Source organism: Lithobates pipiens, unplaced genomic scaffold (assembly GCF_037356315.1).
Source record: "Lithobates pipiens isolate NorthernLeopardFrog02 unplaced genomic scaffold, aLitPip1_a1.2 Scaffold_16, whole genome shotgun sequence".
Lineage (NCBI taxonomy): Eukaryota > Metazoa > Chordata > Amphibia > Anura > Ranidae > Lithobates > Lithobates pipiens.
Genome location: NW_027507748.1, coordinates 78,090,229 through 78,113,884, shown reverse-complemented (window position 1 = coordinate 78,113,884; position 23,656 = coordinate 78,090,229).

Here is a 23,656-nt window from a genome sequence, read left to right as displayed (position 1 = left end):
GAACGCGTTCTATTATATAAGTAAATAATACAGTTCAGCCATTGGCTTTTAATTTTTCTCACTAGTTATGGAACGGAAAGGAATAGAATAGTAAAATTAGCACGTGATTATCATTATTTACGCACCTAAAAATTCCAGACAGAATAGCTAAAGAAGTCTGCTAAAGACATTACAGGAATCATAAAAACTGAAGGAAAGAAAAGTATACATTTTGTGCCTAATAGCCAATCAAATCCCCATCTTTCAAATGCAGACTGACAATAGCAATATTAAAATGACATTTGAATTTTGAGTTATTTCTAACAAAAAATCAGCTTTATAAAATCACTCAGTATGCATTGGAGCCATTTTAAGCTTTGTGGTATTTCAATATATCTGAGAAATACAAGCATTGTTACACAATGAACTATGACCTCTGAAATAGAGTGAAAATGCAAAATGCACATTATTGTGGAAAAACAAAATTGAATAACTGGTGATTAAGAATAGGCAAATAAATAAATAAACCAGGAAAAACAGAATGTGAGTAAATATGATACAGACTTTTCTCCTTACGGTGTATTTCCACCCTAACAATACACATATTTGTTTTATTTGCTTCCTTTTGGTCTGTTAATTTTTTTTGGGGATTAAAGTTTTTATTGAAGATATGAAAGACATAACAGATGAGAGTTTAAACACAGGCGCAGCCACTGTGATAAACATATGGATGGAACAATATATCCATTCAAGATAGAATACATATGGAATAATATAACGTATATCACTTGGTTATAGGCAAATGGTCAAAAAAGATTCAGTGATTCTTTGTTCTTTCAGAGATCAACTGGTGGTATGAAATATAGTCGTTTTTATAGTGGGTCTTGCATCTAGATTCTGGGGTCTGAGACGTTGGCATAGAGGGTTGGGATTAGGGATGTAAACGGGGGGGGGGGGTGAATTTGTCAGGGAGGGTGACTAAAGAGTATTTAATTGTTTTCTGGTAGTATGCTGAAGAGAATGGTCGAAGGGGAAACTCTGGAGCATTACCTATTCCATCTCCCCATCATAGTGCCGGAGGCCATTTCAGGTCAGAGATTGTTTGTATTTGTTCATCGTGATGGAGTGTAACCAGCAAGACCGATGTTTGCTAAATTTGGAGGGGGTGTATTTTGCTTTATGTCCTAGTTCCTCAATTTTTTTGTAAAATATATATGGATGGCAATAATTTTGCTATTTTGTGTGCCACATCCAAAATTGTAAACCAAGAATTTAAACACCCGTAGTGGTGGACTTGTTAGGCACATACAACAAGTATCAAGTATATAAAGTATAAAGAAAAGTTTATTGAAAATAGTATTATAAGAAAGCTGTATAAAAAAAAGGGTATTTATTTTTCAACAATAATAATAAAATATAATTTTTACTAGGAGCTGCCTGTATTCATCAGTACCACCACTGTAATATCTACTGCTCTCAGGTACAGAATCTTTTTCTTTTTTTGATAATGTGGAATTCTTTTGTACATTTTAATCATTGATTCAAAATCACATGGGGAAATTTTTCCTCTTGATGAGATCAAAATACGCGTTTTTTCACAATTCACAGGACCGACTGCTTTGCCCCAGTGTTGCTCCGGGGTTCTTTCTATCTGCCCGCCTATACTGGGGTTGGGAGGGTTTGGTCTCCTATCAACATCCCATGGCTATTTCAACCCTTTTTGTTAAGGCGACTATACTAGGAGTTTCTTGAAAGTAAAGTAACCATTGGCTATATCCATCCTGTCTTCTCGTTTTGTTTTTAATTGCAAGTTTCATGGAATGCTTATTCAATAAATCTTTCTGAATATGTAAGTGCATACCAAAAAATATTAACAGGTACATAATATATATACCTGTTAATGTTTTGTATCCTTTTAACATATACCATTCTATCTTTTTTGAATAGAATTGTTCTGTGCTTTATACCTACCCCTGAATAAGAAGACCCAGACTCTCCAAGATGTTTTTAGCAATTAATGTGTATACAGATTACTAGCGTGTTTATGCTTTCCTTGTTGTATACAGCTTTCTTGTTCTTATGTTCTTATAATATTATTTTCAATAAACTTTTCTTTTTCTTTTTCTTTTCTATACTTTATATATTTTATACTTGTTGTACATGCCTAAAAAGTCCACCGCTAGGGGTGTTTCAATTCTTGGTCTCCATTTTTTTATATGCATCTAAAAAGTCTGCTACAGATGGTGGTTCTGGGGAGTGCCATTTAGCTGGGATACAGATTTTCACCACATTTACCATATTCATGGCAAGTGAGCAAAGGTGATCCTTTTTCGGGGTCAAAGAATTGTGTAGCAAAAGTTGCGCTGGTGAGTAATCGAAAGTGTAAGTGGTTATCTGGTTTGTAAGTCAGTGAGCCTCTTTCCAGAAAGCTTGTAATTTAGGACATGTCCAAAAGATATGTAAAGGTGATCCCAGCTCCCCCTCACATCTTTAACAGGTTTAGGAAAGGGAAGGATAGATTTTGTTTAACCTAAGAGGGGTTATATACCATCTTGAGAATATTTTGAATACATTCTCTTGTGCATATACATTAACTGTTCCCTTGTGTATGCATGTATATATATTTCCCCAGTCTTGGTCTGATAGATCGAATGAGAGTTCTAGTTCCCACTTACGGCTCGCTCAGTTAGATTTGGGATTTTGCTCTGTGAATAGCATAGCGTATGTATAGGAAATTAAGTGACATTGGGGCTCAGTTTTCAAGAAGAGCAATTCAAAGGGGATGAGTTATCTTGACCAGTTAAGTCATGGTTTGGGTTTGTCAAGAAAGTGTTTTATTTATATGTATGTCCAAAAAAGAAATGTGCAATTTGTCATCAGTTTAGCTAGTTTGGAATGGGGGAAGTGGTGGCCTCTTTCCAAGAAATGTTCTGCACGAACCGTGTGGTGTGGCCATGATTCTGTTAGAAAGGATGTGGAGGTTCCTGGCTAAAAGTCTGGGTTGCGGTGTAGTTGAGTCATGGGGCCTAGTAACAAGGATATTTTATGTTTGCTGAAAGTTTCACAGAGGGAAATTAACATCGGGTGACTGAGTGGGTGATTTTTGCAATTCAGAGGGGTATGTTTTGGGGCTATCCAAAGGGTTTGAAAAAGCGGGAGAGAGGACATGTTCCAGCACAAACCCAAGCTTTAACTTTGGAGTGAATGTTCCAGTCCATAATTCTGGCCAGATGGCAAGCTTGGTGGTATTATTGTAGGTCTGGAAGAGTTGAGTTTAGAGACAGTAAGTCTGGAATAGCTTAATCTCGGACATGATTTTCCCCAATGAAGTCTGCACATGCTATCTGGTACTTTGAAAAGAAACTGGTTGGAAGTGTTATAGGGACAATTTGTAATAGGTATTTTTCCTTTTTTTATTAAAGGAAATTTTAGTACAGGATATAATAATGACGGTAGTACATTTTCATAAAACATTTGGCATAAACCATATAGCCTAAGCATTGTTTACATGGGTGGATTGTAATACAGGAGTAATAACAAATAATCTCATCTAAGAAAAACTTCCACGCATAGATAACTGGATGGATTATCTGTGGAGGATCCTTAAACTACAAGGTAGGAGAAAAAAAAGAAAACAAAAGGGGGGGGGGGTAAGGAGGGAGGCAGGGTGTACACCAATTATACTGTAGAAAGACACTAGGACTGTGACTGAAGTCATGAACTGGGTGCTCTCGACTGGAATGCCGATGATTGGGATACCGGTGAGGAAGGAGGGTGGTCATGTTGAATGACGTTGAGGACCTCGAGTTCTACAAGTTGTGAGTTAGTTGTCGGAGGTGTCCTCTTTTCCAGGGGGTGTAGGGTGAGCCCCATAGTATGAGAATGAGTTTTCAAAAATATTGAGTTCCTCTTGAGAAAGTGTCAATTTCATGAAGGCCTGTCCTCTGGAGTAGAGATGTGTGCTGCAGGCTTCGTGTTTGAGGTTGGTGTTGAGTTTGTCTTTGTGTATTAAGTGCAAAGGCTCCCGTTTGATTTGCAAGACCTTTGGAGAACAAGGGGAAGTCCAATTTTTTAAAATGGTTCTTCAGCAACTAGGAAACAGATCAGGATCCAGACTTTATGTGGTTGGGGGAACATGTTAGTAGTTTGTCCCAGTACCCAAAGATGAGGAACAGGGGGTCTTGTGGTAATTTCAGCAGGGTTATACCATATATGAAAGGTATGACTTGATACCAGAAGGTGGAGATATAAGTGCATGTCCAGAAATGGTGAGTTAAAGCGGCCGTTTTTTTTTTAAAAAAGCCAGCAGCTACAAATACTGCAGCTGCTGACTTTTAAAATAATGACACTTACCCACCCAGCGTGCCCGCGATGTCGGCACCCGAAGCCGATCTCTCGATCGTCTCTCGTTTGCTGCCACCGCCGTCTTGGGTATGGGAATCAGGAAGTGGAGCCTTTCGGCTTCATTTCCCGGTTCCCTACTGCGCATGCGCGAGTCGCGCTGCGCAATAAGGATGGTCCCCGCTGTCTCTGGGATCCGTGTGTTTCCCAGCAGGCAGCGGGGGGCCTTCGGAAAGGGGCGTAGATTCTGCGGAAAGGGGCGTACCTTCTGCAGAATCTACGCCAGAAGTGGGTGCAGATACCTGTACTGTACAGGTACCTGCACCCCCCTCCCCCCTGAAAGGTGCCAATTGTGGCGCCGGAGGGGGGGAGGGTTCCAATGAGTGGAAGGTCCACTTTAGGGTGGACCTCCGCTTTAAGGAAGGTCTTGCCTGGTGGCATAGGGGGCAGGTGGTGGAGTGCTGGTTGTTTTTCCGAGAGGAAAAGTATATAGGTACAGTGAAGAATTTTCAGTTGGATTTCTCTCCAAGATTTGGGGATCAGTAGTAGGATTTTGTTGTAGCCTAGTAGAAGTTTATCCACTAAGTCTGTGTCAGGAAAGTCTCTGCCCTAATTTGCTGCTGATGAGGATGCTTTTAAAGGAGTAATCTTCTGCAGAAGAGGTTTGTAGATGTCAGAGATAGTATAGGAGTAGGGATGAGCTTCGAGTTCGAGTCAAACTCATGTTCGACTCGAACATTGCCTGTTCACCTGTTCAGCTAACAGTGAACAATTTGGGATGTTCACGGCAAATTCGAAAAGCCGGAATACCCTGTACAAGTCTATGGGCGAAATCTAAAGTGCTAATTTTAAAGGCTAATATGCAAGTTACTGTCCTAAAAAGTGTTTGGGGACCTGGGTCCTGCCCCGGGGGACATGGATCAATGCAAAAAAAAGTTTTAAAAACTGCAGTTTTTTCAGGAGCAGTGACTTTAATAATGATTAAAGTGAAACAATAAAAGTGTAAAATTCCTTTAAATTTCGTACCTGGGGAGTGTCTATAGTATGCCTATGAAGGGGCGCATGTTTCCCGTGCTTAGAACTGTCCCTGCACAAAGTGTCATTTGTACAGGAAAAAACGTCTTTTAAAATCCCTTGCGGCTATATTGTCGGCTCCCGTATTACAGGGAACACTCAATGAGTGTTCTCTGTATTAGCCGACAATTCATTCATTGATAAAAAAAAAAAAAAAACGTGGGGGTTCCCCTAAATTCAATTACCAGGCCCTTCAGGTCTGGTATGGATATTAAGGGGAACCCCGTGCCAAATAAAAAAAAATTGACGTGGGGGTCCCCCTAAATATCCATACCAGACCCTTCAGATCTGGTATGGATATTAAGGGAAACCCCACCCCAAAATTTTAAAAAAATTGCATGGGGTCCCCCTAAAAATCCATACCAGACCCTTTATCCGAGCACGCAACCTGGCAGGCCGCAAGAAAAGAGGGGGGATGAGAGAGCGCCCCCTCCCTCCTGAACCGTACCAGGCCACATGCCATCAACATTGGGAGGATGCTTTGGGGGTCTGTGACCCCTCAAAGCACCATGTCCCCATGTTGATGTGGAGAAGGGCCTCATCCCCACAACCCTGAGCGGTGGTTGTGGGGGTCTGCGGGCGAGGGGCTTATCAGAATCTGGAAGCCCCCTTTAACAAGGGGACCCCCAGATCCCACCCCCCCTGTTTGAAATGGTAAGGGGGTACAAAAGTACCCCTACCATTTCACAAAGAAAGTGTAAAAATGGTTAAATAAGACAAACACACTTTTGAAAAATTCCTTTATTCAAAAAAAATAAATAAAAAGATTCCAGCGGTGCAAATCCACTCTTGCTATCCAGCGATGGATGATCATATCCAGGGATGGGGTATCTCTCAGGCCAGCGCTGTCCATACATCCGTCTTCTGGCTCCACTGCGGAGACACTGCAGGGATCCCAGCGCTGACGTTTCTTATATTAGGAGGGCGGGGCCACCCGTCACCTGACCCTGCCCCCTCTGACGCTGGTGAGGAAAGCTATGGGGTTCCTCGGTGACGTATCGGTGATTCCGCCCCCCTCTGATTTGATACAGGTTTCCGTTACATCAGAGGGGACGGGGTCACCTATACGTCATTAAGGAATCACTGGCTCCCCTTACTAGTGTCAGAGGGGGCGGGGTCAGGTGACGGGTGGCCCCGCCCTCCTAATACAAGAAACGTCAGCGCTGGGATCCCCGCAGTGTCTCCAGGTAGTAATAGTAAACTCATAGTAAACTTTTTGAGATAGGGTATATTTGAGTTTTACTTGTTTGACAAGTAATTCCAGAAGTTCGGTCCTGGTTTGTATGAGGGTGTGTAGGGTGTCTGAAGCTTGTGTACGTTTATGTGTACACACCAGCTTTTGAATTTGGGTGGTAAGTTCCAGGAGATGTTTCTGTTTCTCCCATTTTTGTGGCAGCTGCCATAATGAGGATGCCCCATATCACACATGTGTGGGCTTCCCAGGTAATGACTCGGTATTGGTGGGTTTGTTTTCCATGAAGTATTGTTTGATGCGGAGCTTAATCTCTTCTGCAATAGAGAGGTCTGTGAGCAGAGAGGGATCTAATCTCCAGGACTGTGGGCAATTGTGTACCTCTGGGAACAAGATAGTCATTGAAATGGGGTGGTGATTAAATAGGAACATGGGGTCAATGGATAAACGCTTAACCACTTAAGCCCGGACCATCTTGCAGCTAAAGGACCAAGCCCCTTTTTTGCGATTCGGCACTGCGTTGCTTTAACTGACAATTGCGCGGTCGTGCGACGTGGCTCCCAAATAAAAATTGGCATCCTTTTTTTCCCACAAAGAGAGATTTATTTTGGTGGTATTTGATCACCCCTGCGTTTTTTTTTGCGCTATAAACAAAAATAGAGCGACAATTTTGAAAAAAATGCAATATTTTTTACTTTTTGCCCTAATAAATATCCCCCAAAAATATGTAAAAAAACTTTTTTTTTCTCAGTTTAGGCTGAAACATACATAGTTTTGGTAAAAAAAAATAGCAATAAGTGTTTATTGATTGAGTTGCGCAAAAGTTATAGCGTCTACAAAATAGGGGATAGTTTTATGGCATTTTTATTATTAATCTTTTTTTTACTAGTTATGGCGGTGATCAGCAATTTTTATTGTGACTGCAATATTATGGAGGACACGTTAGACAATTTTGACACATTTTTGGGACCATTGGCATTAATACAGTGATCAGTGCGATTAAAAATGCACTGATTACTGTAAAAATGTCACTGGCAGTGAAGGGGTTAACCACTAGGGGGCAGTGTAGGGGTTAAGAGTGTGTGTGTTTTTTTACTGTAGGGGGCGTGGCTTGGCATGTGACGTCACTGATCATCTTTCCCTATGACAGGGAACAGACAATCAGTGACAGGATCACTAGGAAGTACGAGGAGAGGTTTGTTTACACTTACCTCTCCTCATTCTTCAGCTCTGTGACCCGATTGTGGGACACCGGCAGCGATCGGGTCCGTGGGTCCTGCGGCCACAGTCACAAAGCTCAGGACCGGGTCGTGAGTGCGCTGCCGGCGGCTCATGCGCGACCCATGGCTGGGCACCTAAAGGGCAACGTACTTGTACGTGCTTGTGCCCAGCCGTGCCATTCTGCCGACGTATATCGGCGTGAGACTGTCCTTAAGTGGTTAAGGAAGGGCAGATCGTTATGCAAGATAAATAGACAATCGATTCTGGAGTACCTATTGTGTGGGGCTGAAAAAAGGTGAAGTCTCTGCCGTTGGGGTTTAACATGCGCCAGGAGTTGTGGAGCAACAGGTCTCATAATTGAGATTTAATGGACCACAGAGTGGCATAGGGGAGAGAGGATGTGCCATTAGAGGTGTCTTGGAGATGGTTCAGAGAGACATTAACCACTTCAATACCAGGCACTTAGACACCTTCCTGCCCAAGCCAATTTTCAGCTTTCAGCATTGTAGCAATTTGAATGACAATTGTGTGGTCATATAACACTGTACCCAAACAAATTTTTTATCATTTTGTTCCCACAAATACAGCTTTCTTTTGGTGGTATTCACCTCTGTTTATATTTTGCGAAACAAATAAAAAAAGACAGAATTTTTTTCTTTGTTTCTGTTACATTTTTTGTAAAGAAGTATGTTTTCTTCTTCAATGACGGGCACTGATATGTCTGCACTGATGGGCACTGATAAGGTGGCACTGATGGGCACCGATGAGATGGCACCAATGAGGTGGTACTGATGAGGTGGCACTGACGGGCACTGATGATGGGCACTGAAAGGCGGCACTGATGGGAACTGATAGGTGGCACTGGTATGCAGCACTGATGGGCACTCATAGGTGGCACTGATGGTACTTATGGGTGGCACTGATAGGTGGCTCAGATGGGCACTGATGGGCACAGATGGGCACTGATAGGTGGCACTGCTGGACACTGATGGGTGTCACTGATGACAATGATAGGTGGCATTGCTGGGCATCACTGTTTTTATTTTAGTACATGATGGTGCCAGTCAGTGTCCATTTGTGGGCACTGATTGGCACATATTGGGCATGATTTGCACATGTGGATGGCCATGGGGTACATACCTGGCCATCCACATGTTGCCCACTTCCCTGGTGGTTCAAGCAGCTTCACTGGTGGTCTAGTGTGGGCATCTGAGGGGGGGCTGCACTGATAAACAATCAGCACAGACCCCCCCTGTCAGAAGAGCCGCCGATCGGCTCTCCTCTACTCGCGTCTCTCAGACACGAGTGAGGAAAAACCGATCACCGGCTTTTCCTGTTTACATCATGGTCAGCCGTGATTGGACATGGCTGATCACATGGTAAAGAGCCTTCTCCAGAGTCTCATTACCAAGATCGGTGTAGTGGTGTCAGACTGACACACCGCTCCATCGATCGCCGCGATGCGCTCCCCCATGGGCAAGCGTTGGCATGTTATCCTGAAGGACATCATATGATGCCCAGTCAGGATAACAGAACCACTTCCCAGATGTCAATTTGCTATTAACCGGGCGGGAAGTGATTAAAATTGCCTCGTAGGATAAGGGTGCCTTCTTGAAATATGGTAAGTACTTTAGTTATGTCGCGAAAGGAGGTAACCTGGCCGCTATTGGGTGCTTATACGTTTACTAAGGTGATCTTTCTGCCAAGATATAATCATTTCAAAAAGAGAAATCTACCAACACTTATTGTCATAAAAAGTGTTTGGGGACCTGGGTCTTGCATCAGAGGACATGTATCAATGCAAAAAAAAGTTTTAAAAATTTCGGGGATCTGCGGGGGTTTGTGGCGGCCTGTCCCGGAAGTGGGTGCAGATACCAGGATTATCCAGGTATCTGCACTCCTCTCCCCCCGAAAGGTGACGATTGTGGCACCTGAGGGGGGAGGGATCAGATTAGCGGAACTTCCCCTTTAGGGTAAAGAACCGCTTTAATCGTTGAAAGCATTTTTAATATCTGTTTTACAAATGCAGGGAAAAAAAAAAAACTCTCTTGTTCACTCTGTGTTATCTCAAGAGGCGTATTCAGCACTCCTAGGCCATACACTATGCAAACTTCTTTCCCTCAACCACAGGCTGAAGGAAAGAAAATTGCTCACTTTCCCCATCAACACAGTTAGGGTTGATGGGGATTCGTAAATCAACTTCAGTACAACAAGCCTACCTATCGAAAATGTGTCCAGTTTCTGCAGAATTGTATTAATCTTTTGCTGGCTTTAATCTCTATGTTGTGGAGATGAGGAGATGAGAGAGGATTTAGTAGTTTAGCTAAAGAGAACTGGGCAGAGCTGACACCATGTTTTGTAAATTTCAGTCCTCACAATCCTGTTTTTCAGCTCACAGTAGGAAATAGGAGCATTTTTGGCAGACCAACCGGTATTTTTCTGTATTTGCATTGTATAGATTTGCTACATATGTTTTTATTTTTTTATTTGCCATATAGTAATATACTTTGTAGTATATTTATAAAACTGTGTTTTGTGAAGGTCTCATAATTTACATAAACGTAACATAATAGTACATGTAATGTTTATAATAAGTGTGTAATAGTTTCCTTGTTGCCTTTTACCGGGTGAATGCAACATTCTAAAACATTCATCCTTTTCACCAACTCTGCATATGGTGACTTTTTGGCCATGGATGTCATCAAGGCCTTTGACAGTGTATAATGGCCATACCTTTGGCCTGTTCTAAAGAAATTCAGTTTTGGTTCTAATCTCTGAAAATGAGTCCAATTATTGTACTCAGCCCCTAAGTCTTCCATAAGGGTCAATGGCTTGCAGTTCTCCTCTTTTGAGATTTTTCATGGCACTAGGCAGGGATGCCCTCTGTTTCCCCTGCTTTTTACCATTGCTATTGAACACTTGGCATGCCTTCTGTGGGCTGCCTCCTATGTAGCTGGTCTGGTCAGGGGTAATATGGAAGAAAACGTAGCGCTGTACACTGATGATAATATTTTATATGTATCTAATCTTTGGTCATCTCTGTCAGCAGCTATGAACTACTGTATCTGAAGGAGTTTGTTCGATTCTCAGGGTTAATTATTAACTGGTAGAAACCAGGACCATGGAGTCAGAACATACTTCTGGACCGGAACCCAGAACCACGTGACCTCAGCACCTCAAGTACCCTCTACCGGAATACACAGCGAGACAACGCACCCACTGATTGGCGCCGAGAGAGAGATTGGTACCCAATGCGTCCAACCAGACTGCGTTCTAATGTGTGTCAGAGAGGATACATACACCTATGATCAGGGAGAACACAATACAGTCCAGCCAAACTGATGCCAGAATCACAATTTACATAATTTAACCCTAAGACCCAACTATGGCCTTAGGAAAAACTAAATTTACAAAACATAGCGCGTGCTGTTCAGGAGTACTGGCACATATAGAGGTGGATAGGTAGACTCAAAACTCCCTAATGGACAGACACACAGGAGAAATCTTGCTATTGGAATGTAGGCCATAGGGGCCACCTCAGCCCACCACATTTCTCCTATAGCTTCAAGTGGACTGATGCTTCAAAATCCTTCAGGTCAAAGCATAAACATGTCAACCAAGTTATTGTCCACTCTGCGTATTTCCAGTTACTACCCAACCAGATACACATTGTAGCTACAGATACAATGGACTCTGTAAAGGCCCAGCATTCTCCTTGCCGAGTCAAAACTATAGATTTCCATTTGTTTCCTTTCTAACTCTTGCTTTCTGCTGATTGGAGAGCTCTGGCTTTGCAGAGAGATCACCGTTTCCAACAGAGTAAGACTCCTACTCAGCAGAATGCAATCAGGATGCAGAATTTTCTAATTAGTTTGTTTCATCTCTGAAGCAGCTACAGCCTAAAACTTTGATTAAGGGTGTACATCACTCGTATTGGCATATTACTGTGGCATATATGACCTGGGTGTTTTTTAAAATCACTTGCAGCCCATAGGATGTTATTTGACATCCTGGACTTGAATTGAAGAGATCTGGATGATGCCTGCAGCTACAGGCATCATCTAGATATTTTTCAGCCTGTGATTTCCTCCAACATAAAAGCCATCCTAGCCAGTTGACGGCTTTTTCAGGCAGCGGGAGGGTACGTTGCCTCCCTCCCACCGCCTTTCCCATGAAATCAGAGACCCCGAGATCCAGTGGCGGCATTGAGTTACCGCAGAGCTGGCCAAAGACCGGATTGTCTCAAGCCATCTCTGATCCTAAGAGGCTGGAAGCTACATTACAAAGTTACTTTTACCATTAGATCCATTACCTAATGCTTTATCATCCAACTTGGCACATCTTAAAATTGTCTCTTTTCTTGAATATTTGGGTCTGATTATGACAGCCTTTTCCTTGACATATACACTATATTGTCAAAAGTATTGGTACACCTGCCATTTGCAGCTATAACAGCTTCAACTCATCTGGGAGGATGTTCACAAGATTTAGGAGTGTGTCTATGGGAATGTTTGACCATTCTTCTTCAGGCACTGATGTTGGACAAGAAGGCCTGGCTCACAGTCTGCGCTCTAATTCCTCCCAAAGGCGTTCTATTGGGTTGAGGTCAGGACATGCAAGTTCTTCCACCCCAAACTTGTTCATCCATGTCTTTATGTTCCTTGTTTGTGCACTGGTGCGAAGTCATGTTGGAACAGAAAGGGCCCTCCCCAAACTGTACCCACAACGTTGGGAGCCTGACATTTTCCAAAATGCTTTGGTATGCTAATGCCTTAACCACTTTCAGACCGGACCAATTTGCTGGTCAAAGACCAGACCACTTTTTGCGATTCGGCATTGCGTCGCTTTAACTGAAAATTGCGCGGTTGTGCGACGTGGCTCCCAAACAAAATTGACGTCCTTTTTTTCCCACAAATAGAGCTTTCTTTTGGTGGTATTTGATCACCCCTGCGGTTTTTATTTTTTGCGCTATAACCAAAAATAGAGCGACAATTTTGAAAAAAACGCATTATTTTTTATAATAAATATCCCCCAAAAATATATAAAAAAACATTTTTTTCCCTCAGTTTAGGCCGATACGTATTCTTCTACATATTTTTGGTAAAAAAATCTCACTAAGCGATTATTGATTGGTTTGCGCAAAAGTTATAGCGTTTACAAAATAGGGATAGTTTTATAGCATTTTTATTAATAATTTTTTATTATTTTTTTTTTTACTAGTAATGGTGGCGATCTGCGATTTTTATTGTGACTGCGACATTGTGGGGGACCCATCGGACATTTTTGACACATTTTTGGGACCATTGTCATTTATACAGTAATCACTGCTATATAAATGCAGTGATTCCTGTGTAAATGACACTGGCAGTGAAAGGGTTAACCAGTGGGTGGCAGTGTAGGGGTTAAGTGTTCCTAGGGGCGTGTTACTAACTGTGGGGGGGTTGGGCTTTCATTTAGTGTACACTGATCTCTGCTCCAATCACATGGAGCAGAGATCAGCGTCACTAGTTGCTAGGCAGAATGGAAAAATGTTGTTTACACAGCATTTCCTCCATTCCGCCGCTCCGTGAGACGATCGCGGGGATGCCCGCGGCGATTGAGTCCGCGGGTCCCACGACCGGACTCACGGGGGTCCCGACCAGCGCGGGAGCGCGCCGCCGCCGGCGCGCTCCCGATGGCAGGGCGGCATCGAATATTGGACGTACCTGTACGCCAATATGCCTTCCTGTGCCATTCTGTCGACGTACATCGTCGTGCGCTGGTCGGGAAGTGGTTAAAGCTCCCCTTCACTGAAACTAAGGGGTCAAGCCCAACCCCTGAAAAACAACCCCAAACAATAATCCCCCCTTCACCAAATGATTTTGGCTAGTGCACAAAGCAAGGTACATAAAGACATGGATGAACGAGTTTGGAGTGGAAAACTTGACTGGCCTGCACATAGTCTTGACCTCAACCCAATAAAAAACCTTTGGGATGAATTCAGTAAGCCGGGTCTGCTCGTACACATCAGTGCCTAACCTCACAAATGTGCTTCTGGAAGAATGGTCAAATATTCCCATAGACACAGTTGATGTTGTTATAGATGTAAAGGGTGGGCCAACTCAATATTGAATCCTAAGGGCTAAGACTGGGATAAAGTTAATGCGCATTTAAAGGTATGTGTCCCAATACTTTTGACAATATAGTGTATATCGGACAATCTTGTTCCATTGTTAACAAGGTTTCAAATGCAAAATAAGGCCTGGTGTCAACTTCTCTTTTCGGTTATATGCTGTATAAACGAAATAAAAATCATATGGATGCTGTAGATATTATATTTTTTACATACTTCCCCTGTGAAGGACTTTGTTAAGGTTAATGGCATATTTAGAAAATGAATCTGGAGGAACAAGGTCCTTCGTATTATATTTGAATTTACAAATTACAATTTTTACAATACCCAAAGGAGGAGGGGGGATTAGCAGCTTCAAATCCCTGAATTTATATTCTTGCAGCCCAATTGCATGATTTTGCACGGTGGGACTTTGAGGTTTTGATTAGCACTTCATACCATTTAATTCCTTGTGTTTTTCAGGGACGCTCACCACTGCATGCCCTGGAGGGGTTGTTAGGGTGTTATGTTCTTTCCAGCATGCTCATCTGTGTGCTGTTGTTCAAGGTGTGGGATGCTGTTAAGATAACATTGGGGTTTCTTCCCCCACCAAATATACCCCTATCTGTTCTGTTTTTTCCAGCATGCCCATCTGTGCTCTCTTGTTCAAGGTGTGGGATGCTGATATAATTTGGGGTTCTTCCCTCACCAAATATGCTCCTATCTGGTGCAATGACAGGTTCCCTGAGTTATGTATCATGCAGTGCTTCCAGAGGTGGGAACAGACAGGAGTAGTTACTCTTTCCCAATTATATGGGAAGGGTTTACTTAAATCCTTTCAGCAGCTGATAAGGGAATTTTCTCTGAACCCTAAGCTACCAATTTTTGCAGCCATGTTTTGCATGCTCAATTTTCTTCTTCCGTCGTTTGGTTCTCCTTAGGGCCAGTGTTGCAAATAGGGATGGTCTGGATGTTTTACTTGAACTGCTGTTTGTTTGTTCACAGATGTATGTGGCATTTGTGGCAAATTAGAGCACCGCGGAGTGCCCCATAATGCACTATGAGTTCACAACAGTGCATTGGCAGCTGATTGGCCAAAACATGCACCTGACCTGCATGAGCTGACTAATCACAGCACAATCTGCTGTGAGAGCCATGACTGGCTCACATTTTTGTAAACATTTTATTATATCTTTTTTTGTGACAACACTGAAGAAATGACACTTAGGCCGCGTACACACGGGCGGATTGTCTGTCCAACTTAGTCCGCTGAACCGTGTTTCAGCGGACAATCCGCTCGTGTGTGGGCTTCAGCGGACTTTTTCAGCGGACAGTCTGACGGACTAAGTCTTTCGGAATTTCCGTAATTTTGTCCGTCCAAACTTGGTTTCAACGGACAGTCCGCTCGTGTGTAGGCAAGTTGGACGGACTAAGTATGGCGCATGCTCAGAAAGGATTTACACGGCCGAAGGTTGCATTGCAGTGTATTGGACGTCGTTTTTCTAGTCCCGTCGTACGTGCTGTACACGTCATCGCGCAAGCTTTCAGTGGACTGTCTGTTCATCGTGTGTGGTCAAGTCCGTTCATTCAAATGTTGGACGGACTGTCTGTCGGATTGTCTGACGAACTTAGTTGGGCAGACAATCTGCCCGTGTGTACGCGGCCTTAGCCACAATGTAAAGTAGTGAATTTACAGCTTGTATAACAGTGTAAATTTGCTGTCCCCTCAAAAAAAAAAACAACACACAGCCATTAATGTCGAAACTGCTGACAACAAAAGCGAGTACACCCCCCTAAGTGAAAATGTCCAAATTGGTCCCAATTAGCAATTTTCCCTCCCGGTGTCATGTGACTCGTTAATGTTACAAGGTCTCATGGGGTGAATGAGGAGCAGGCGTGTACATTTGGTGTTATTGCTTTTAGGCCCCTTTCACACTGGGGTGGTGGGTGTGTCGGCAGTAAAGCGCTGCTACTTTTAGCAGTGCTTTACCGTCAATTTTGTGTCACTATTCGGCTACTAGCGGGCGTTTTTACCCCGCTAATGGCCGAGAAAGGGTTAAAACCACCCGCAAAGCGCTGCTGCAGCAGAACTTTAGTATGGCCACACTGCCCATTGATTTCAAGGGGCAGGAGCGGTGGAGGAGTGGTATACACACCTCTCCAAAGATGCTGCTAGCAGAACTTTTTTTAGCATCCTGCCAGTGCACCGCTCCAGTGTGAAAGCCCTTGAGCTTTCACGTTGGAGACACAAGAGTGACTCTTTCAGGGTGCTTTGCAGGTGCTGTTTTTAACGCTGAGAGCCCCTGCAAAGCGCCCCCAGTGTGAAAGGGATCTTACTCTCTCATACTGGTCACTGGAAGTTCAACATGGCACCCTATGGCAAAGAATTTTCTGAGGATCTGAAAAAAAGAATTGTTGCTCTACATAAAGATGGCCTAGGCTATAAGAATATTGCCAATGCCCCGAAACTGAGCTTTAATACGCTTGCCAAGACCATACAGTGGTTTAACAGGACAGGTTCCACTCAGAACAGGCCTCACCATGGTCGACAAAAGAAGTTGAGTCCACATGCTCAGTGTCATATCCAAAGGTTATCTTTGGCAAATAGATGTATGAGTGCTGCCAGCATTGTTGCAGTGGTATATATATATATATATATATATATACTGTGCAGTCAGTGTACAGTACATAATACCGTGTACTCAAGTGGTTAAGGAGATCCCTATGACAGAATTAAGAAAAAAAACAGCATGGGCCCCCTACACTCCATACTAGGCCCTCAGGGTCTGGCATAGATTTTAAGGAGAACATCAAATCAAAATGTAAAAAAAAATGGCATGGGGCCCCTCAAAATCCAAGCAGCCTGGCAGGCCAGAAAATGGAGGGGCAAGCAAGCATCCTAAACCATACTAGGCCGCTTGCCCTCAACATGGGGAGGGTCCTTTGGGGTTTTAGGGTGGGGGAGTCATAAAGTGGAGATACACTTAGAGTTAGGGTTAAAGTTCATATGTCAAAGGTTATTTGGGGTTAGGACTTAGGATTAGGGTTAGGGCTAGGGTTAGGGTTAACAGTTAGGGTAGGGTTAGGGTTAAGAGTTAGGGTTAGGGTTAGGAGTTAGGGTTAGGGTTAAGAGTTAGGGTTAGGGTGAAAAGTTAGGGTTAGGGCTAGGGTTAGGGTTTCCCCTAGAAGAACAAGGTTAGGACTCAGGGATTGGAATAGGGACCTCCCCAAAGGTCAAATGTCAGCATGCGTGTCCCCCAGGGGTCAAAGGTCAAGTGTTGGGCTGACCCACCCCCACCTACCCCAACTAAGTCAGGGCATGAACAAGTCAGGGCAAAGCACCTTTTCCTCGTGTTGATGGGGACAAGAGCCTCTTATCAAACACCATGGCCATTGGTTGTTGGGGTCTGCAGGCGGGGGGACTTATCGGAATCTGGAAGCCCCCAAATCCTAGCACCCCTGTGTGAATGGGTATCGGGTACATTGTACCCCTACCTATTCACCAAAAAGTGTCAAAAAGTAAAAACCACAACAGACAGTTTTTGGCAATTCCTTTATTTAAAAAAAAGTGTCCCGTGATGTCCATCCATCTTCAATCACACCGCCTGATGGACCCAAAAAATAGAAACAAATAAAAAAGCTCTGCCTCAGTGGGAGGCCTCCTGGTGACTGCTGTCTCTTGGCTGTGACAGCTGTTAAATAGGCAAGGGTGGGGCTACCTGGTGATGTAACAAAATGACCCGCCCCTTATGATATAATGTGATGTCAGAGGGGGCGGGGTCACTAGGTTACATCACCAGGTGGCCCCTCACTTTGCCTATATAACAGCTGTCACAGCCAAGAGTCAGCAGTCGCCGGGAGGCCTCCCATGGAGGTACAGCTTTTTCTTCTTTTTTTCGGCTCCGTCGGGCAGCATGATTGACAATTTTTACTTTTTTACACTTTTTTTGGTTTATTTTGGTGAATACCCATTCACATATGGCTTTCATTGTTAAAGGGAGTTTCCAGACTTCGATAAGTCCCCCGACCGCAGACCCTAACAACCAATGGCAAGGGTTGTCAGGAAGAGGCTCTTGTCCCCATCAACATGGGGACAAGGTGCTTTGGGGGCACCCCAAAGCACCCTCCCCATGTTGAGGGCAAGTAGCCTGGTTTTACGCTGCCCCTATATTAAATAACACTCCGAGGGTGATAAGTATAATGCCTAGTTACACAAATCAATAGTGTAATATAAATATATATATATAAATGTCTACTAAATAATATCAAAAAGTGCAAAGTGCTACATTAAATAAAATAAAATAAACACACCACAGAGGTGATAGAATCCAAATAAATGAAAATCAAGTGAACAAAGGTAAGTAACTAAAAACAGTCTCTAAAAAATTACTATTTTGATAAAGTGCAGAGAAAATGCAGAAAAAAAAATAATAATAAACGCACTACAGAGTCAATTGAAAACCTACACGAAAACACAACTGCTTCAATTGAGTGCAAAGTCAAAAAACTGTGAATTGATCATAAAGTGCCCATTGCGTCTTATAAATGTGCAAATAAGTAAACACTCTCCAGAGGTGATATAAGTGAACCACCCAAAAAATAAACAAATGATATACAAGAAAATAACAAAGAGTATACCTAGACCAAAAAGAGGGTACCCTCTCCTGATCGCATGGAAATAAACGTTAGAATTAAACAAAAAATATATATAGTAGTAAACTACAGAGCCGGCTGTAACATACATTATATCAGAATGAATCCGGCCTCTATAGATTAAATATTCATATTGAAATCCATCAAAAATAAAACAATAAAAAGATATAAATATTCAAGTCCATAAATAAACAACGGTCTCATTTAAGTGCAAGTGTTTTGTGCAAACTTGTGCAAATTCAACTGAGGTGTGGATCTCCCAGTGCTTAATCCCGCTGTGATCACACTTTAGTGGGCAGTGGCCCCTTACCTATAGCAAGGAGGGATTCGCATAAAGGTATATAGATTTCTTTATACCGTATGTCTTCGCTCCTGGTAAATTTGGTCACCTTCTCCTTTAAATTTTATTCGTATTGCTCCATAGGAGCCAATAGATTAATAGAGAGGGAATACCATAGTGTAATATTTCACAAATAGCATTTATTAAAAAATCTCATACACAGGGTACTCACACATTAATAGATAGAAAAAAGCCTTTTTCTAGTAATCAGCAGAAAGTGCATCCACAGTCAGCGTCCTTCCCATCCCTACGCGTGACATCACACCACGTGACTTCATCAGGGGATCCCCTACATGTCTGGTTCGCGGCCCCCTGGTAGTATGAACAGAAGGCACGGGAGCACAGAGTGGTATGAGAGCCTGGCGGGTGACTGCGGAAGTAGAGGCCCAGGATCCTGGTGCAAGTGAATTGGTGATCACTAGTAAGCTGGAACACATGCATCAGATGCAGAGCAGGAGCAGAGCAGGCAGGTCTGGTCACAGGCAGAGTTGGCAACAGATGGGCAGCACAGTACAGAGGAGCAGGCAGGTTCAAGGTCAAAGACAGGCCGGGGTCAGATGCAGGCAGAAGACAGAGAGTAATCCAATGAGCAAGCCGGGTCATCGGGAGATCAAACTTTCAGACAGGTTAACGGGTATACGGACACAGGGAGCTTCAGATCGGACAGCACCGAGCAAAGTGCACAAGCAGCTTAAATAGGGCGATTGGCACCAATCGCCGTGTACACAGGCGTGCGCACGCACCTGCACAGACGCACGCATAAGCACACACAAGCACACCCACACACGCCCGCACAATAGCGCGCACAGCTGCACCCCTAGGGCACCCAGTACTGAGTCCATTCTGAGAGCTTCTCTGACAGAAGGTTTGCTTGCTCATTTCCCTTCTTTCCTGGCTTGCCAGGCTGCTTGCTCGGATAAGGGTCTAGTATAAATTTTGGGGGGACCCCACGCCAATTTTTTTAAAAATAAAATTTCCTTGATTTTTTTTTAATCTATATTGCCAGGAGGCGGCAATACATTACAACCACGAGCAAGAGTAAATTAAATGTTTTTGTTTAGAAATTTAATTTTGCTGCAGCACTGTTCTATACATTGCACGGATGTGCCACTTTACATTCAGACTAAGGGGACCCCCCAGGCACAATATAGGATTCTTTCATATTTATTGTTTAAAATTAAGCATTATTAAAATCACTGCTCCTGAAAAAATTATTGTTTTAAAAACTTTTTTTGCATTGATACATGTCCCCTAGGGCAGTACCTGGGTCCCCAGACACTTTTTATGGCAATAACTTGCATATAAGCTTTTAAAATTAGCACTTTTATTTATGTTAGTGTCCCATAAACTTTAATAAGGTTTGCATGTTCACTAGAACTTTTTGCCTATTCGCAGTGTTCTGGTGTGAATTGAACCGGGGGGTGTTCGGCTCATCCCTAGTTGCAAATAGTAGTTTAAGTGAGCTCCACCAAAGGCCTTATTTCTGCTACCTACTCAGCCCTTTTAGAAAGCTCATCTCATAAATTCTATCTGCCTACCAGAGTAAATAGGGAACAGGATATTGGGCCCATTTCCCAATGATTGGGAAGAGATTTTTCAGGCACTTCCTTTTGTTTCACTTTCTTCTTTGCATAGGTTAACCCAGATGTTTATTTTTCATAGGGTGTATAGGATTTCAGAATGTTTGTGTGCTATTGGCTTAGGGGATGATGCAGCCTGTTCTAGATGTGGTCATTTGGGGTCCTTGATACACTTATTATGGCATTTCCCTAAGCTCCAGAGGTATTGGGCGGAGTTTGTGTGCACACTCAATGGGATTTTTGACATGGGTCTTTCAGTGGATCCTCTCACATGCTTATTGGGCTATGTTGATTTTTCATTGTTTAAGCCACCAATGCGGATTACTGTTGTACGTGTGCTGCTCATGGCTCGTGCTACTCGTTATTATGTGTATTACTCATTCACCATTTTGATTGCATTTAGGTCTGCTCTGTGTTTTCTTTCTTTTTTTTCTTTTGTTTATTTTAGTTACTTGTCTAAGTATATTAAACATTTTCAAATAAAATAAAACCTTATTGAAAAAATACATTCTCATTCAATCCTAACAAAAAATAGCCATGAGAACATTGAGCCATGATTGTTAAAAAACAGTCACCAGTACAGAAAATAGTTTAATGCTACAAGAACAATAGACCAGCAGGGAAATAATATGAGGGAGACAGAGTCTGAATGACCTAATGAATGAGTGTTCAACCAAGCAAATCTCCAGCTGCAAACATTGCAAAAAAATCATCAAATGAAACATTTAGCAGCAGTATTATTACCACTGCTATGTGACAGCTTCCAGCGCAGTGCTCCTGGGTGTTGGGTGCTACTAACCTGGTACATTGGGTTGTCAGTTGGGGATTTCCAAATGACAGGTGACTGTAAAAAAATTGTAGGTATTGGATCTGGTATGAGTTTTAAGGAGAAATGCTAAGCAAAAAAAAAACAAGAAAAAAAAGCCCCCCCCCCCAAATCCATAGCAGACCTTTATCTGAGCATACAGCCTGGCTGGCCAGAGAAGAGGAGGTGAGCTTGCACCCTTGCTCCTGATCCATACCAGAGCACATGCCATCTTACCATGAGGGGTACCTTACAAGGGGGCGCCGCTTAAACAGCAGTAAAGCGCCACTAAAATGAATGTCGCTTTACCGCTAATGCTCAGTGGCCCCAGTGTAAAAGGGGTCTTATGGGGGAATATTCTTAGGGCTATTTTTCTCTTGATTGGATGTTACATGCACCCAGCCAAAAGCAACAAGTAGAAACTCTTGTTGTTATAATCTGGCATTATACACATATTATGAACATTACGGGTATTATCCATTACATTTGCATGAATGAGATTTTCACAAAGCAATTCTTTTTTTAAATAGATGGCTTTAAGTTAGAGGTATTATTACTAACTTTACCCTTAGCTGAAAAATTATTTTCCAAATGGGTATTTTAAACGTCTTGTTTAATTATATAAGGTGTGCAATACAAACCATTCCAATATTTTTATTGCAATCTTGTAATTCCGCTAACTTATTTGTCTATGAAAACTTCCAGTGCTGAATAGGACACCTTGCCCTTAAAATATATATGCTATTGATTTTACATTAAATTAATTCTTTGGATTGTACAAAAAAAATTAATTTCAGAAAAAAATTATTCAATATCTCTTTACCCTTTTGTCAGAGGAAATTGTGGTTAAGGAAAATATATTCCGAAAGATATACATACTGAAGAAGTTTTCTCAGGCTGTCATTGTCATTAAATGTGCTATCTACAGGGACACCTGTCTTAAAATTTTGATGCAATTAATTATTACACCATTGCTGTCATTTCAAGAAAGACATTTTTTTCTACTCTATTAACCTCAAGATTTCTCAAAAGATGCATAAAGGACATATTTAATTTTATCATTCTTAGGTCAAATGTGTCAATTAATTTCTTATTTGTTTTTACAGTGTTCCAAACACCATCTTCCTCAGTAAACCATTAATTTTCAAATAATAATTAACACAGTTAAGCATCTGAATACTGTCTGCAATAGCTATCTTCATAAAATATATTACATTTTTGAGAATGATAATGGTGTTAGCATGTTTTTTTGTAAACAGTGACTGTAACAACTTAAGATGTACATTTTTCTATTATTATTTTGAATGATTACCATCAGCATATTAAATGTAGGATTCACCATAAAGCAGGAAGATTTGAGGAGTAACTTATTTTCTTTGTAAAATAACAGAATGGATAAATACTGCATACATTCTTAATATGTACTACCCTGTCCGCAGCTATTTTTTTTTAGCCTTTTTCAACCCTGGGGTGCCTTCTGGGATCTTCAGGGGTGTCTTGGCTAAATGTCTAAAAATTGCCACAAATTGCCAAAAAAGTTCGACAAGCCAACAAGTGGACCAATCCTGCCTATTTGTTACAGAAAGCCACAGGTTTTCATCGTGCAGCTTTGAAACTTTGGGCACAGTGTGGGTCAGGTACTAGCATCCTAACAACCAATGATATCATGGGTTGATAGGGAGGATATCAGGTACCGGGCACAGGATTCTTATTTACCCCTATCCAAACCCTCTCTGTCAGCACTGGGGTCACATTAGCAGAGACAAGAAGAGAAACTAAAGCCAAGTACACACTACAAGCTCAGGTTTGAGCCACCTGTACTAACAAACCAATTTTTTGTATAGCGATCACCCCTGCTGTGCTATTATGTTCTGACAGAGGGACAGCGCCCCACGAGAACACTCCGGGCAGCTCCCAGACATTGGCTGAGAGTGCTGTTTGGTAGCCGGTCTTCAGACCATTTTTGGTCATGACCCTTCAACAGATGCCAGCCGAATGGCCAGCTTCTGTCTGACTGGCTGCCATACACAAAGGCCAAATGTCAGCCGGTTTCTATTGAACCGGCCAATGTCGCCAGACATTCAATCTGTGTGTACTAGGCTTAAGGGAGAAGAGCAGCACTAGAACAATAGTCGGTACGAGTTTGCCAGTTTGCAAAGGTGGAGGAATAAATCACCTCTAATGTTGGGTGATCCACATGTATAGATGATGCTGCGATATGTAAAATTGTTTGATTAATTTTTTACATTTTAGAATGGGGTGCCTCAAGTGTGTAATTTTAAAGGGTGCTTTAAGTGAAAACAGTTGAGAAACACTGCCTTATCCACTTCCCATGCTGGCTATTGTCAAATGAAGTTCACAGGAGGGATCTCCTATCCTG